We start from the raw sequence: 11,052 nt of genomic DNA, 5'->3' as shown, positions 1-11,052 counted from the left end.
TTGCATTAGAAACCAGAAAACTTCCACTTCTTTGGTGCCTCTGTCTACTGGTTTTGGGGGAGATAGGTTATTTGAGAGGAGAGGCAGATAAGCAGGGCTAGAATAGTATCATGCAAATTTTCCCTGAAGAACAAGGAAAGAACCGCAGTGCTTACGAAGTTGTACTGAAGCTGAGGCCCTCCCTTCTCAACCTGAATTATATCTAAGGCTTCTTGCTGTTACAATGAGGCAAAACATATCTCATGATAGACAAGCTGAAGCCCTGACCTCTGATGGCTTTCTCTGCTCATGTAAGAGGAGCTGCTATGGATTTCTCATTCAAAGCAGAGGGGTCTCTGTCCATGATTAACCTGTGTGGTTTCCTGCACAGAGACACTGGTATCCAGTAATGACTTAAGCTATTTCGTACCAGATGGCTGAACCCTTCTCAGCAGGAGGTAGGCAAGACACTAATAGAAAGATCTGAAAACACAATTACAGAAATGTTCCCAATGTCAACACGTATTTTCAAAGGTAGTGGCATCCTTGTGGAGTCACACAGTGAACAAACACAGAATCAGTGCTAATACAGCTTATGAAAACTCAGGTTATTGCTAGCAGGTGATGAGACTATCCTTATCAGGTACGAGCAGGAGCTAAAAAACTGCTCCCATTTGTGACAGTCCTTATCAATATACTGAAGAGATCAAGCTCTTCCATTCTTCTGATTTTTGCTAAGAAACTTTTGAACTGCTCACTTAAAATCATAGTGTCTGTTCAACTCCAGACAGGTGAAGTCTTTGTAAAAATACATCAACATTTCAATGACAAAAACAAACTTTCTTTTGTGCTGCAAAATTTAAAGAGCGAGATTAAAAGAGGCTGTTTCTTTCTTTTTTTTTTTTTTTTTAAATAAATCATCTGGCCAATTTGTCATTTCTCTCTTACTTTCTAAGCTTGACCAGTCTTCACAGGGAACAAAAGGTGCTACTGGAGTGCTTTACATTTTGTAGCTTGCAGAATCAGACTGTGAGCTTCTGGTGTGATCCAAAGGAAGCCAAAGACAATAACAGTCTTCCCACTGGCTTCAGGGAACACTAGATCAAGCTTTAAATTCTTACAGCCAAGGATAATGGTGCTATATTCAGATCTGATAACTTCAGGTTGCCAAAGATCACAATTTCTTTTTGAGATCCACAGAAATTAGGCTTTCTGCATATGTAGAATCCAGTCTTGGTGCGGGCTACATTTTCAGCTGTTTGGGTGGAAACAGATGCTGTTCTTCAGAAGCTGAAATAGATGCTAATTGAAGATATTGCCACTGGTTTTTGTGTTCCTGAGAGGGTAAAGGCAACAGGGACATCAATTGGTACCAGTGATCCCAGGAGTCAGACGAACACAAGACAGTCTCTGAGTTCTTTGTGCTAACTGGAAAATTAGATACCATAAGCATTCAAATCTTTAATAACACCAAGTGATTCTTCACTACTTATCAAATGTGACAATTGAAAACAAATTAACTAGCTAAATGGAAAAGGAGAGAAAAGTGTCTGCAAGTTAGTTTTCTTTTGCTTTTCAAAATTTCTCTGACTTGTTAGCAAAGGGAAAAGGACAGGACACAGACTCATAATTCTGCTGTAGTCAGCAACATCTAAAAGAAGAAAGCAGTTTGGCTAAAAATTTGAGCTTGTTATATTTATACAGCAGCATATGGGGCAGTGTATTTTATTTGACTTTCCATTGCAGCTGTTGCAATTGGTCTTTGTGAAGCCTATAGGTAGGAATAGAAATAAGATTTTACTTTATTTGCAGGTTGCTCATTCACTGGGTAAAATCCACCAGAGCTCTGTTTCTCCTCTTTTAAAGTATAGTAACTCACCTGCACATTTTGAACAAAGAAAGGCTTTGCAAGGCACCTGCCAGTTGTCATGGAATCACACACTATCATTTTAAATAGCATATTGCTCCTGGGCATGAGCAACAATGATCATAAACTGCATTCAGATTAGAAGAAATGGTACTGTCATTGGTGAGATAAGTATGATCCACATTTTAGGAGTATATGCTCATCTTGCTCAGACTGAAGCATTTGAGTATTTTTTTAAATTTTTCTGTTATAAAGAAAGAGATATTTTAAGTACATTACTTTTTGGTTTTTTTTCGTCACAGAAAAAATAAAAGCAGAAGGCATTTTTATGAGTGTGTTGACATCATAAACAGCTTTCTGTATCAAAAGATTTATAAATCTTGGGTTTTAAGGTTGCACAGAATCCCAGCAAACATAAAACATCTTTTAAGCCCCCCACATGAAAAATCTTTCAAAATGAGCCTATAGGGGGAAGCGGTAGCCAAATGTTCACATCCTAAAAATTTGCAACATCATGTAAAAGAACCTGCCTTAGGAGTATTTAAGACTACTCAGCTGAGTATCTCAGTGCTTTATAGAATGAATGAAATGCCATATGTTCATAAGGAAAAACAGGTTATTTCCAAATCTGCAGTCATACTAATAGCTTACCTGAAGAGAAAAGTAATGCATATGGATTTAAAGAATACTGTCATCCATACTGTTGTCTCTCCCTTTTCTACCTGAGCAACAAACAGTGTGTGAACACAAACTGAGAGGTATATTTTTGGTGTATTGAGCATGAGAAGTAAATATATATTGAAAAATTGAAGGTTTTTTGTTTTTTTTTTAGTGTATATATATAATGTATACTAGGTATAATGTTTAAATATATATTTTTAATTCTTAAAAAATGTAACCAATGTCAAAGACTAAGTCAGTGGAAGTACCTCTCAAGACTAAAATAATCTGAACTAATTAGATATTTTATTTCTTAATACTTCCTTGTAGAGATGGTTAGAAAAGTTCCATAGAAATATTTTATAATGCAAGGCAATAATCCCTAATACTTGTTCTAGCATAAGAATTTGTTAGCTACACTCAGAGCCATCTCCCATATTTAGCAAACCTTTGAAATAAGCAGTAGAGGAGATAAGATGTTCCACCTGGAAGACTCGGAAATTCATTACACAGTTTTTCATAACAACAACCTCTAAAGTCAAATACTTGTATCCTTCAGGTTTTGACAGCAAGCAGAAGCAGTGTATGCATTATTATAGAAGTTGAACAGAACATTATTCAGTTCATTGGACTTATTTGAACTTCAAAGGTATATTACTGGGAGTGTATTGAAATAACTGAAACCTGATTCTGATGTAAATGATGCCATTTACTCAACTAGTGTAAATGGTTACTCATCATTCACAACAAAGTAGCTTAGAGCAGAAATACACTTCACTGAGATTCCACATTTTAGTCTCTTTTCTTTGTCAACTTTATTTTTAAAATATAGAAGGTAGAAACCAAAAGCTTATATTGGGTATTTTAATTTGACCAAAGGGCTAAATGGTTGCTCCTTTCTGCCCATTTCTTTCACAGGTGCAGTGAATAGATACCTTTGGCCAGCTAAAGCATGATTATTTGGCTCACAGCATTGACCCAGAGTGTCTCTGTTAGCTGAAAAACCTGTAAAGAACCATTCAGCATCTTTAGAAAATGGTATTACTCAGAAATGGCTGAAGTCTTGATTCCTTACAGGGCTGCTAAATTTTTTTATTGCTTTTCAGATCTTTATGTTAAGTGTAGTTGCCTAGGCTTAAAGCAAGAGTGAAACATTTCCACTCTGTTCATGGATGGCTGGGCAGCCCACCAAAAAATTGTAAGAGAATGGGGAACAAATGAAAGGGAATGCTGCTAGACATAAAGCATGTTCAGCTTTGTTACCTGAGAGACAATTCTGTTAAAGGAAACATAAAAGAAGTGTAGAAAGGTTTCTTATTGCAATAGCACAAGGAAATTCACATCAGCTACCTTTGCTTAAATGAATCTGCCATAGGTGATCACAGCCACCAGCACTTAGGTCCAAGAACTATAGCCTGAAACTAAAACCAAGGGTCATCTGTCATCTTCAAAAGAGATGAAGCTGTTTCGGAATCTTCTTTATGCAAGCCCCGCACAAGCCCTCAGTGACATAAGCATGCTTGCCAAGCACTGAAATCATAGGAACAGTCAACCTAGGAGCTAGCAGAGCAGGGTGTACCAAAAACAAGGCTCACAGGACCAAAGAAAGGAGAAACGAGCCTTCCTACATGGCTGGCAGTGACATTTGTCTGTGAGCACAGAGCACTACTGTGCAGTTCTTACAGCTGTGCCTTGGGCAATGATTATTGGAATGAAATTTAACAAGTCCAAGTGTTGGATTCTGCTTCTAGTGCAGAATAACACCAGGCACAAGGATATACTTCAAGAGGAATGGCTGGAGAGCAGTCCTGCACAGAGGAATCTGGGGGTGCTGGTGGAGAGTCACTCAGTGTGAGTCAGAAGCAAGCCCTGGCAGCCCAGAGGCCAAACCCTATCCTAAGGCACATCACCAGCTGGGCAAAAGAGGGGATTGTTCCCCTGTAGTCAGTGTTGGTGTGGTGTCACCTCAGGAAACTGTGTGCATTTCTGGGCCCTGCAGCTGAAGAAGGCTTTTGAATGCATCCAGAGGAGGGCAACAAAGCTGGTAGAATTGGCTGCAAGGACTGTCCTGTGACTTTGAGCTTGTCTTATTTGGAGTAAAGGAGGCTGAGGGGCAACTTTGTTGTTCAGCTTTCTCAGGAGGGAAAGTGCTCCTGGGACTCTGTGGCAAAACGTGGGAATGTAGGTACAGTCTGGACATTAGGAAGTACTTATTTACTGAGAGGATGGCCAAACGCTGGAAGAGTCCTAGACAGGTGGTGGATACTCCAAGATTGTCAATGTTTAAAAGGCATTTGGACAATGCACTTAACAACAACAATGCTTTAACTTTTGGTCAGCCTGGAAGTAATCTAGAAAATCCCTGTAGGTCCCTTCCAAGTTAAATTATTCTATTCTATTCTATTCTATTCTATTCTATTCTATTCTATTCTCTTTAAAATTACCTATTGAGGTTGTTCTATTTTTCTACCTTTCATGCCTGAAATACTATTTGTAAATCCAGTCAATTCCTGTTTGAGAAAAGGGAAAATTATTTTAACTGGTTTAATTTGCACAATGTTCCACAGAGAGGCTACACCTGGTGTGTTGTCAATCCCCTTCAATCTGACTCTGACTTTGCTGATGTCAGTCACATCCTGGAAGAAAAGTTGCATGTATGTATGTTTTACTGCCACTACGGCTCTTGCAAGAATACCTAATCAAGTGAGTAACTATGTTTAGGAAAACCAAAAAGAGACAAGTGGTGTTTCTAAAAGCTACTCTAAATGGGTTGCAATTTGAGTAGTATGGATGAGATTTCAACGTCAAAAGCAGACATCAAAAATAGGAATTCCTGTGCTGAGAAGGGACATAGTCTCTGAGACACATTTTTTTGCTCTTACTTTAAAAATAGATGTCCCTGGCAGCCAGTGCTATGGTCATCAGCATCCATAATTAACCTAATCTTGGGCAATGGGTAAAATATCCTCCCTTCCTTGCAAGTACTTATTTTGCCTTCTGTTGTCTTCAGAACTGGGGGCATGAAACCACTCTGCCCCAGGACAACAGCATGAGCTTTCCTGTTGCATCCCAGGTGTGGGTTCAGACTAGGGGTTCTGATATGTGTTAGTTAGCCGGTGCTGTGTACCCTTGTACACACCCCGTGTTCTCCCCCCCGCCGTGGTCCGCTCCGGGTTACTTACCATTGGAGCTCACCATGCCAGTCCTGTAACCACTCCCCTGTCCACTCTGGAGAGTTCTGTGCCTGTCACCCTACTCCCACAACCCCATTCACCCCGGAGCCCGGTCCGTCCCTGTCACGTCCCCATTGGTCACCCTGGTCCACGTTACTCCCCCGCAGCCTGCCCCCATTGGGCGAGGGGGGCTTCCGCCTCCCTTGGTCCACCCCCTATAAAACCTCACGCTTTCCTTTGTTTGGGGCCGTTTTCGTCCACGCAGCGTTGGGAGTGGGTTGTGGCTCTCCACCACAGCTACCCATGGCCATTAAAGCTTTCCAGCCAACCACGCGGACAGAGTGGACAATTCCTTCGCCTTTTTGTCTCGCCCCTCACGCCGACGGTAGAATGTGGCCAGCCCACACCAGTGTGCTGAACGAAGCAGCGCCCGGAGCTCGCGGCAACCCCCGGTCCTGCCGAGAAGCAGCGCCTTAGCCGGGCTCTCCAGAGCTGCCTGGGACCAGGGAAAAACAAAGCAAAATCATTCTTTCCATCCATGACCACTTTTGGCTTCTTTTGCCTCCTCAGAGCCTCTCTCCTGGGAGGTATCACAGCTTCTTTTCTCAGTACTGCTACCTCTATGATTCAGACTTCTCTTGCTTATGACAGGGTTGTCAGGATCTTGGTGGGAAACAGTAGGACAGTATTCCCCAAGGTCACGCCTAGGACAACTATCCTGTACTTTCACCTTCTTTTAGCAGAGTTTTAGTCACCAAGACTCTGCAAGGCAAAGGTTTTTAAAATTGTCTTAATTTTCATGCATTCCATTAATTGACTTAGGGATCATTTGTTTCACAATGTCTGACAATTACAATACTGATTATCAGTTTAATTTTATAATAGTGCAGACAGGGGACACTGAGGGGTGATTTTGTTAGGTGCGCCGAAGCTTGTCAGAAAAAAGACTTCCTATATCAGTCTTGTTAGCTCAAATATTCAAAACCTTGAGTCTGTCCTTCCATCACAGCCTAAAGCCTTGAGATTAAAAATAAAATTGGGGCAATTTTTTTATATGTTATGATTCTGAATTTTGATTTTTAGTCTAAGAGAGTTTAAATTTTCCTTCAGCATGCCTTCTGAGGAGACAATGCAGTTCTTAACAAACCACACAGTAGTGAATGAAGTGTTTCATGGATTTCTACTTAAAGTTCTATACTGGTAATTTTGCCCCATGTCCTTTAAAGCACAGTAGGATTCCCTTTCCTGCTGGATTCTGGGTTGCACAGGGATCCTATGCTGTTCACAGAATGGTAAAAATTGGAAAGAACCTTTGAAGGTAGTCTTGTCCTGTCATCTTGAAGATTTTAAACAGGACTGGACCCAGTAATGAGCCCTGGGGTGCGCTGCTAGCTACTGACCTCCAACCAAACTTTGTGCCACAGGTCACCAACCTCTTCATCAGCCTCTCTATGAGGATCTTACAGCAGGCAGTGTTCATTATCTGGTCTATAGTCTTTACTGGCTTGTTTTCAGTAAATTCTCAAGTCCTGATATTCAATGTCCACTGCTCTCCCCCCATTCACCAAGCCAGCCAATTCACATCAGAATCAGGTTGTTTGGGCAGGAGTTCCCCTCTGTCCATGCCAGTCTGCTGCTGGCTCTTACTGGATTGTCTCAGCTGTGCTGAAGCTGACTGGAGTGAGATACTAGCACACTGCTGCAATCCCTGTACGTGCTCATTTTGGTCAGAGACAAATCTGAAGCTTGCACAGGTCCCTTTGTCCTCTGACTATGCAGTTTAAATCCCTGAGAAGTGATACCAGAGGTAATGCAGCCAGTGATACCTTCTGTTACATATGAACTTCTATTCAATGTGGAGTTTGGGTATGGACTGATGAACATGGATGTGGAAAATCAGAAATCTGATTAACATAGCTCCTTTGTATGCAGTATCAGATGTTAATCCAAATCCAATAACTGAAGAGGCACAATAGTGAATTGCAATAAAAAATGTTCAATTGATGGATTTGTGACAACTTCTTTTCAAGGTTTTTTGAGTATCTGTATTTTCTACATGCTTACATTGGAAAATAAAACTCATCTGAAACAGGTGGAGGGAAAAAGAAATAGCTTATTTTTCCCATGCTGTCTTTTGTGTTTTGAATATCTCATCCTGTAGTCCTAATGACCACAGAAGAGGAGAGAGATGAGGTGGTAAGAAAGCTTCTCATTTACACACCTGGTTTTGGGAATCAGGAAAAACACATTTACTATGTTATGAGGGCAGATATCCATGTGGTGTGATTAATATATGGCTAACAGTACAAGTAGGACAATAATTTTTTTCTGTTCTCAAAAAAAAACCCAAAGACATAAACAAAAATATTTTCAATTAAGAAATAAAATGATGGATGATTTTGTGTATCCTAAGGAAAGCTTGAGGATCAGCATATTATAACATGAGAAAGCAAATCTTTCTTGATAAAATCAGGACAGAAAATTATATCTCCAGTGTAAAGTCCCACAGTCCTCAGGAAGATAAACTTCTTGTTGTCTTACAGTTTACAGCAGCATCCCCACCTGAGAGATGCATTTACTGATGCAGAACAACCATGAAAAATATGCTACAGAAGGCAGCATCAGGCCACCCAGACTCTAACACTTTACAGTTTTTGAGAGAAGGTTCACAAAAAGGAAAGGAATGAAACAAATAAAACAATGCCTCTAATTTTCAATAAATGTCCGGAAGATAGAATATGTGAAGTGTAGCTGTTTGTTGTGAGAAGGACATTAGTTAAAGAAATTATACATGATACAAGAGACAGCTGAAGGCATCTTTGGAAAGCCCACTGGTTTCCTCACTGCTCTGACTCTGGCTTGGTTGAAAGTGAGTCACAGTTTTGCTGTGCTAACCAGCAACATTCCTTGGAGATGCAGTTTTCACAAATAAAGAGCATTTGATTATGGTTTTGGTTTTTTTCTTGCTTCCACAAAAGTATAACATTCTGGGGAGTTTTCCAGGTCAAGCTGAGGAGGCAGATGGTCAGTGTTGGCACAGTGGCCAGCCAGAGCCTTGCAGAAATGGACCTTCAAAGCATTCATTTTAATGGAGGCTCCACCTGTGGTCAAATCTATTGAGAGCCATTTTTATTTACCAGATGTTGAATGATTGGCTTACTATCCTGAAAAATATTTCTGTAATACTTTCATCAAAGAAAGCAAATTAGCTCTTCAGAATCATAGCTTTAATGACAGTTGTGCAATTCATACATTTTAAATAAAGCCCCTTAATTGGCTGGCTGTGAAGTAGAAAGAGAGTCGGTGCAATGAATGGTTTAAATGCAGCAATTACAGCATTTCTTATTCTTTTCCAACCTAAAATTAATGAAAAACCTTTCTTGCTGTGACCTTGACAAATGGTGGTGTAACCTTTTACAATTCTCAGAGAGTGCTGAATTCTACCCTGTGAGAAAGTGATGTAAAGGAATTGCAGCTGAACATTTATAATTAGTAAACTGAAACCCTGTGACAGGGAAGAAAGCTAAAAGGCACTGATTGGATTTAACATATATTAGACACCATCCCCAAGGAATGGAATTGGAAGTTAGCTCTGAGTATTTTAATTTTCGCATACCTGATTATCTTTGGGCATCACTGAATCCTGCATTATTGAATTGTCTGCAAAATTGATGTAAACCCGCTAGAATTCACCCAGGGTGAAGTGTGATCCTGTAAAATATTGGGTATGTTCAACTCCTGCTGCTCTGAGGAAATCCTTAACTCCTCAGGGAATGGCACAGAGAGTGCAGCTTCCCAGCAGAAGGTCTGACATTTTCACTGGAGATATTTCACCTATTGCTGGCATTATTTAGGGGTTTTGACATGGACATACAGCACATGAAAACAGCTTTAAACCCTTTTACACTGCCAAGGTGGTATGAGGGAATCTGGAATCTTCACATTCAGATCTAGTTTGGGTAAGTATCATTTCCATGTAGGTATAAAATAGTGCTGGATTACTAAAAGTGATTTGTTGATTAGACACCATGAATACTCCCAGGAGACTCAAAAATCCCTAGAACATTCTTTTCTTTTCCTGATAGGTTACAACTGTGAGGCATAATGATTCAAGCTATGTTGTGTTTTATCAGCTCTATTTTTATTCCGTCTAAGGGGCAAAGAATCTTTGGATGATAGATAAACAAGAGAAACCAGTACAAACATGTACTTTCCCTCAATAGTTTTTTCGTATTGCTAAATCCTATTTTCAACCACTGGACTGTCTCAATTGTCTAGGGTGTCTTACAAGTGATGGTACAATTTCTATTATTATTTCCTAATTTCCTGGATAACTCAGAAAATTTTCAATTCCTTTTGAGAAGCTGAACATCTTGTGTTTTATTTAGTAATTCATATCCTGGCAATGCTCCTTATTATGAGTCCCACCTCCTTGACTCCTTTCTGATAAGCAAACCAAGTGCAAATACAGGTCAGGAGAACTTATACCCAAATTCCCTGTCCTTTGCATGGAGCATATGAAAATTTTCAGTGTAATTAAAGAGACTCTGCAAGGTGAGTGGAACAGGTCTTTCTGACATTAATTTTTATTATATGTTAACTATTTTGCAAGTTCATTTGATTTTAAATTAAAAATAGGCACTTCTTCTTTCTAACAGCAACTGGCCATGTTGGTCCTTAGTTCTGTCACTAAAAAATCAGTCCTCTGACAGCAAATAATTATGTTTGTGTGACAAATAATAGATATTGAAAAGAAATAAATTTTAAGTGCTTTTTGGGATTTTATCAGTGAAAAGTCAAATGACTTTTCTTATGTTATTCTTTATTTTCCTCAGTTTTCAATTGAAGAATTGATTTTATTCATATAATTCAAAGTAGAAGTGATTTCAGGCAGAGCTTTTAATTATCTTAGCAATTCTTCACTGCAAGTTAAAATGGCAGATATGGCTCATGCTCTAATTTTATTTCCTTCCATCTTTTTTTACTTCTCATACCCCCTTCCATACTCCCTCTAGTTTTCCTTATCTTTGTTAATGTCTGATTTTTTGATTGATGTAACTTTAACACTGGTTTATAGAATATTTGTAAGTACTTGGTTTTAAAATTAGCTGTACATGGAAAATAATATGAAACATCATCGCACCTTAGAAGTGAAAACATAATAAAAATAATTTCTCTGCTGTATTAATTTTTTTTTTTTTACCTGTGTGGAATTAATTTTCCTACTGAGTGTTTTTAACAGTAATTGAGAAATGTTAAAAAATATCAGTACAATGTGTAAAATGAGTACAGACTAAATTATTGAATCATAGTAACTGCAATCCTAGATTTTGTTAAAACTGATGGAACTACCTTTCAGATTACATTTTTACA

The 11,052-nt window shown here is 39.2% G+C and overlaps 1 long non-coding RNA gene across 1 annotated transcript; it reads right to left on the bottom strand.

Annotated features, from left to right (window-relative positions):
- Positions 1-908: 908 nt before the first annotated feature.
- On the bottom strand, positions 909-3,949 carry LOC128803928 (uncharacterized). Its single transcript, XR_008435875.1, has 3 exons — positions 3,857-3,949; positions 2,498-2,568; positions 909-1,407 (listed from the first exon to the last, which is right to left on the bottom strand). It is a non-coding gene; the product is annotated as an uncharacterized LOC128803928 (long non-coding RNA).
- Positions 3,950-11,052: the final 7,103 nt, after the last annotated feature.

This window comes from Vidua macroura, chromosome 2, assembly GCF_024509145.1.
Source record: "Vidua macroura isolate BioBank_ID:100142 chromosome 2, ASM2450914v1, whole genome shotgun sequence".
Lineage (NCBI taxonomy): Eukaryota > Metazoa > Chordata > Aves > Passeriformes > Viduidae > Vidua > Vidua macroura.
Note: the sequence above shows the minus strand (reverse complement) of the source record. Positions and strands in the feature narration are given on the sequence as shown.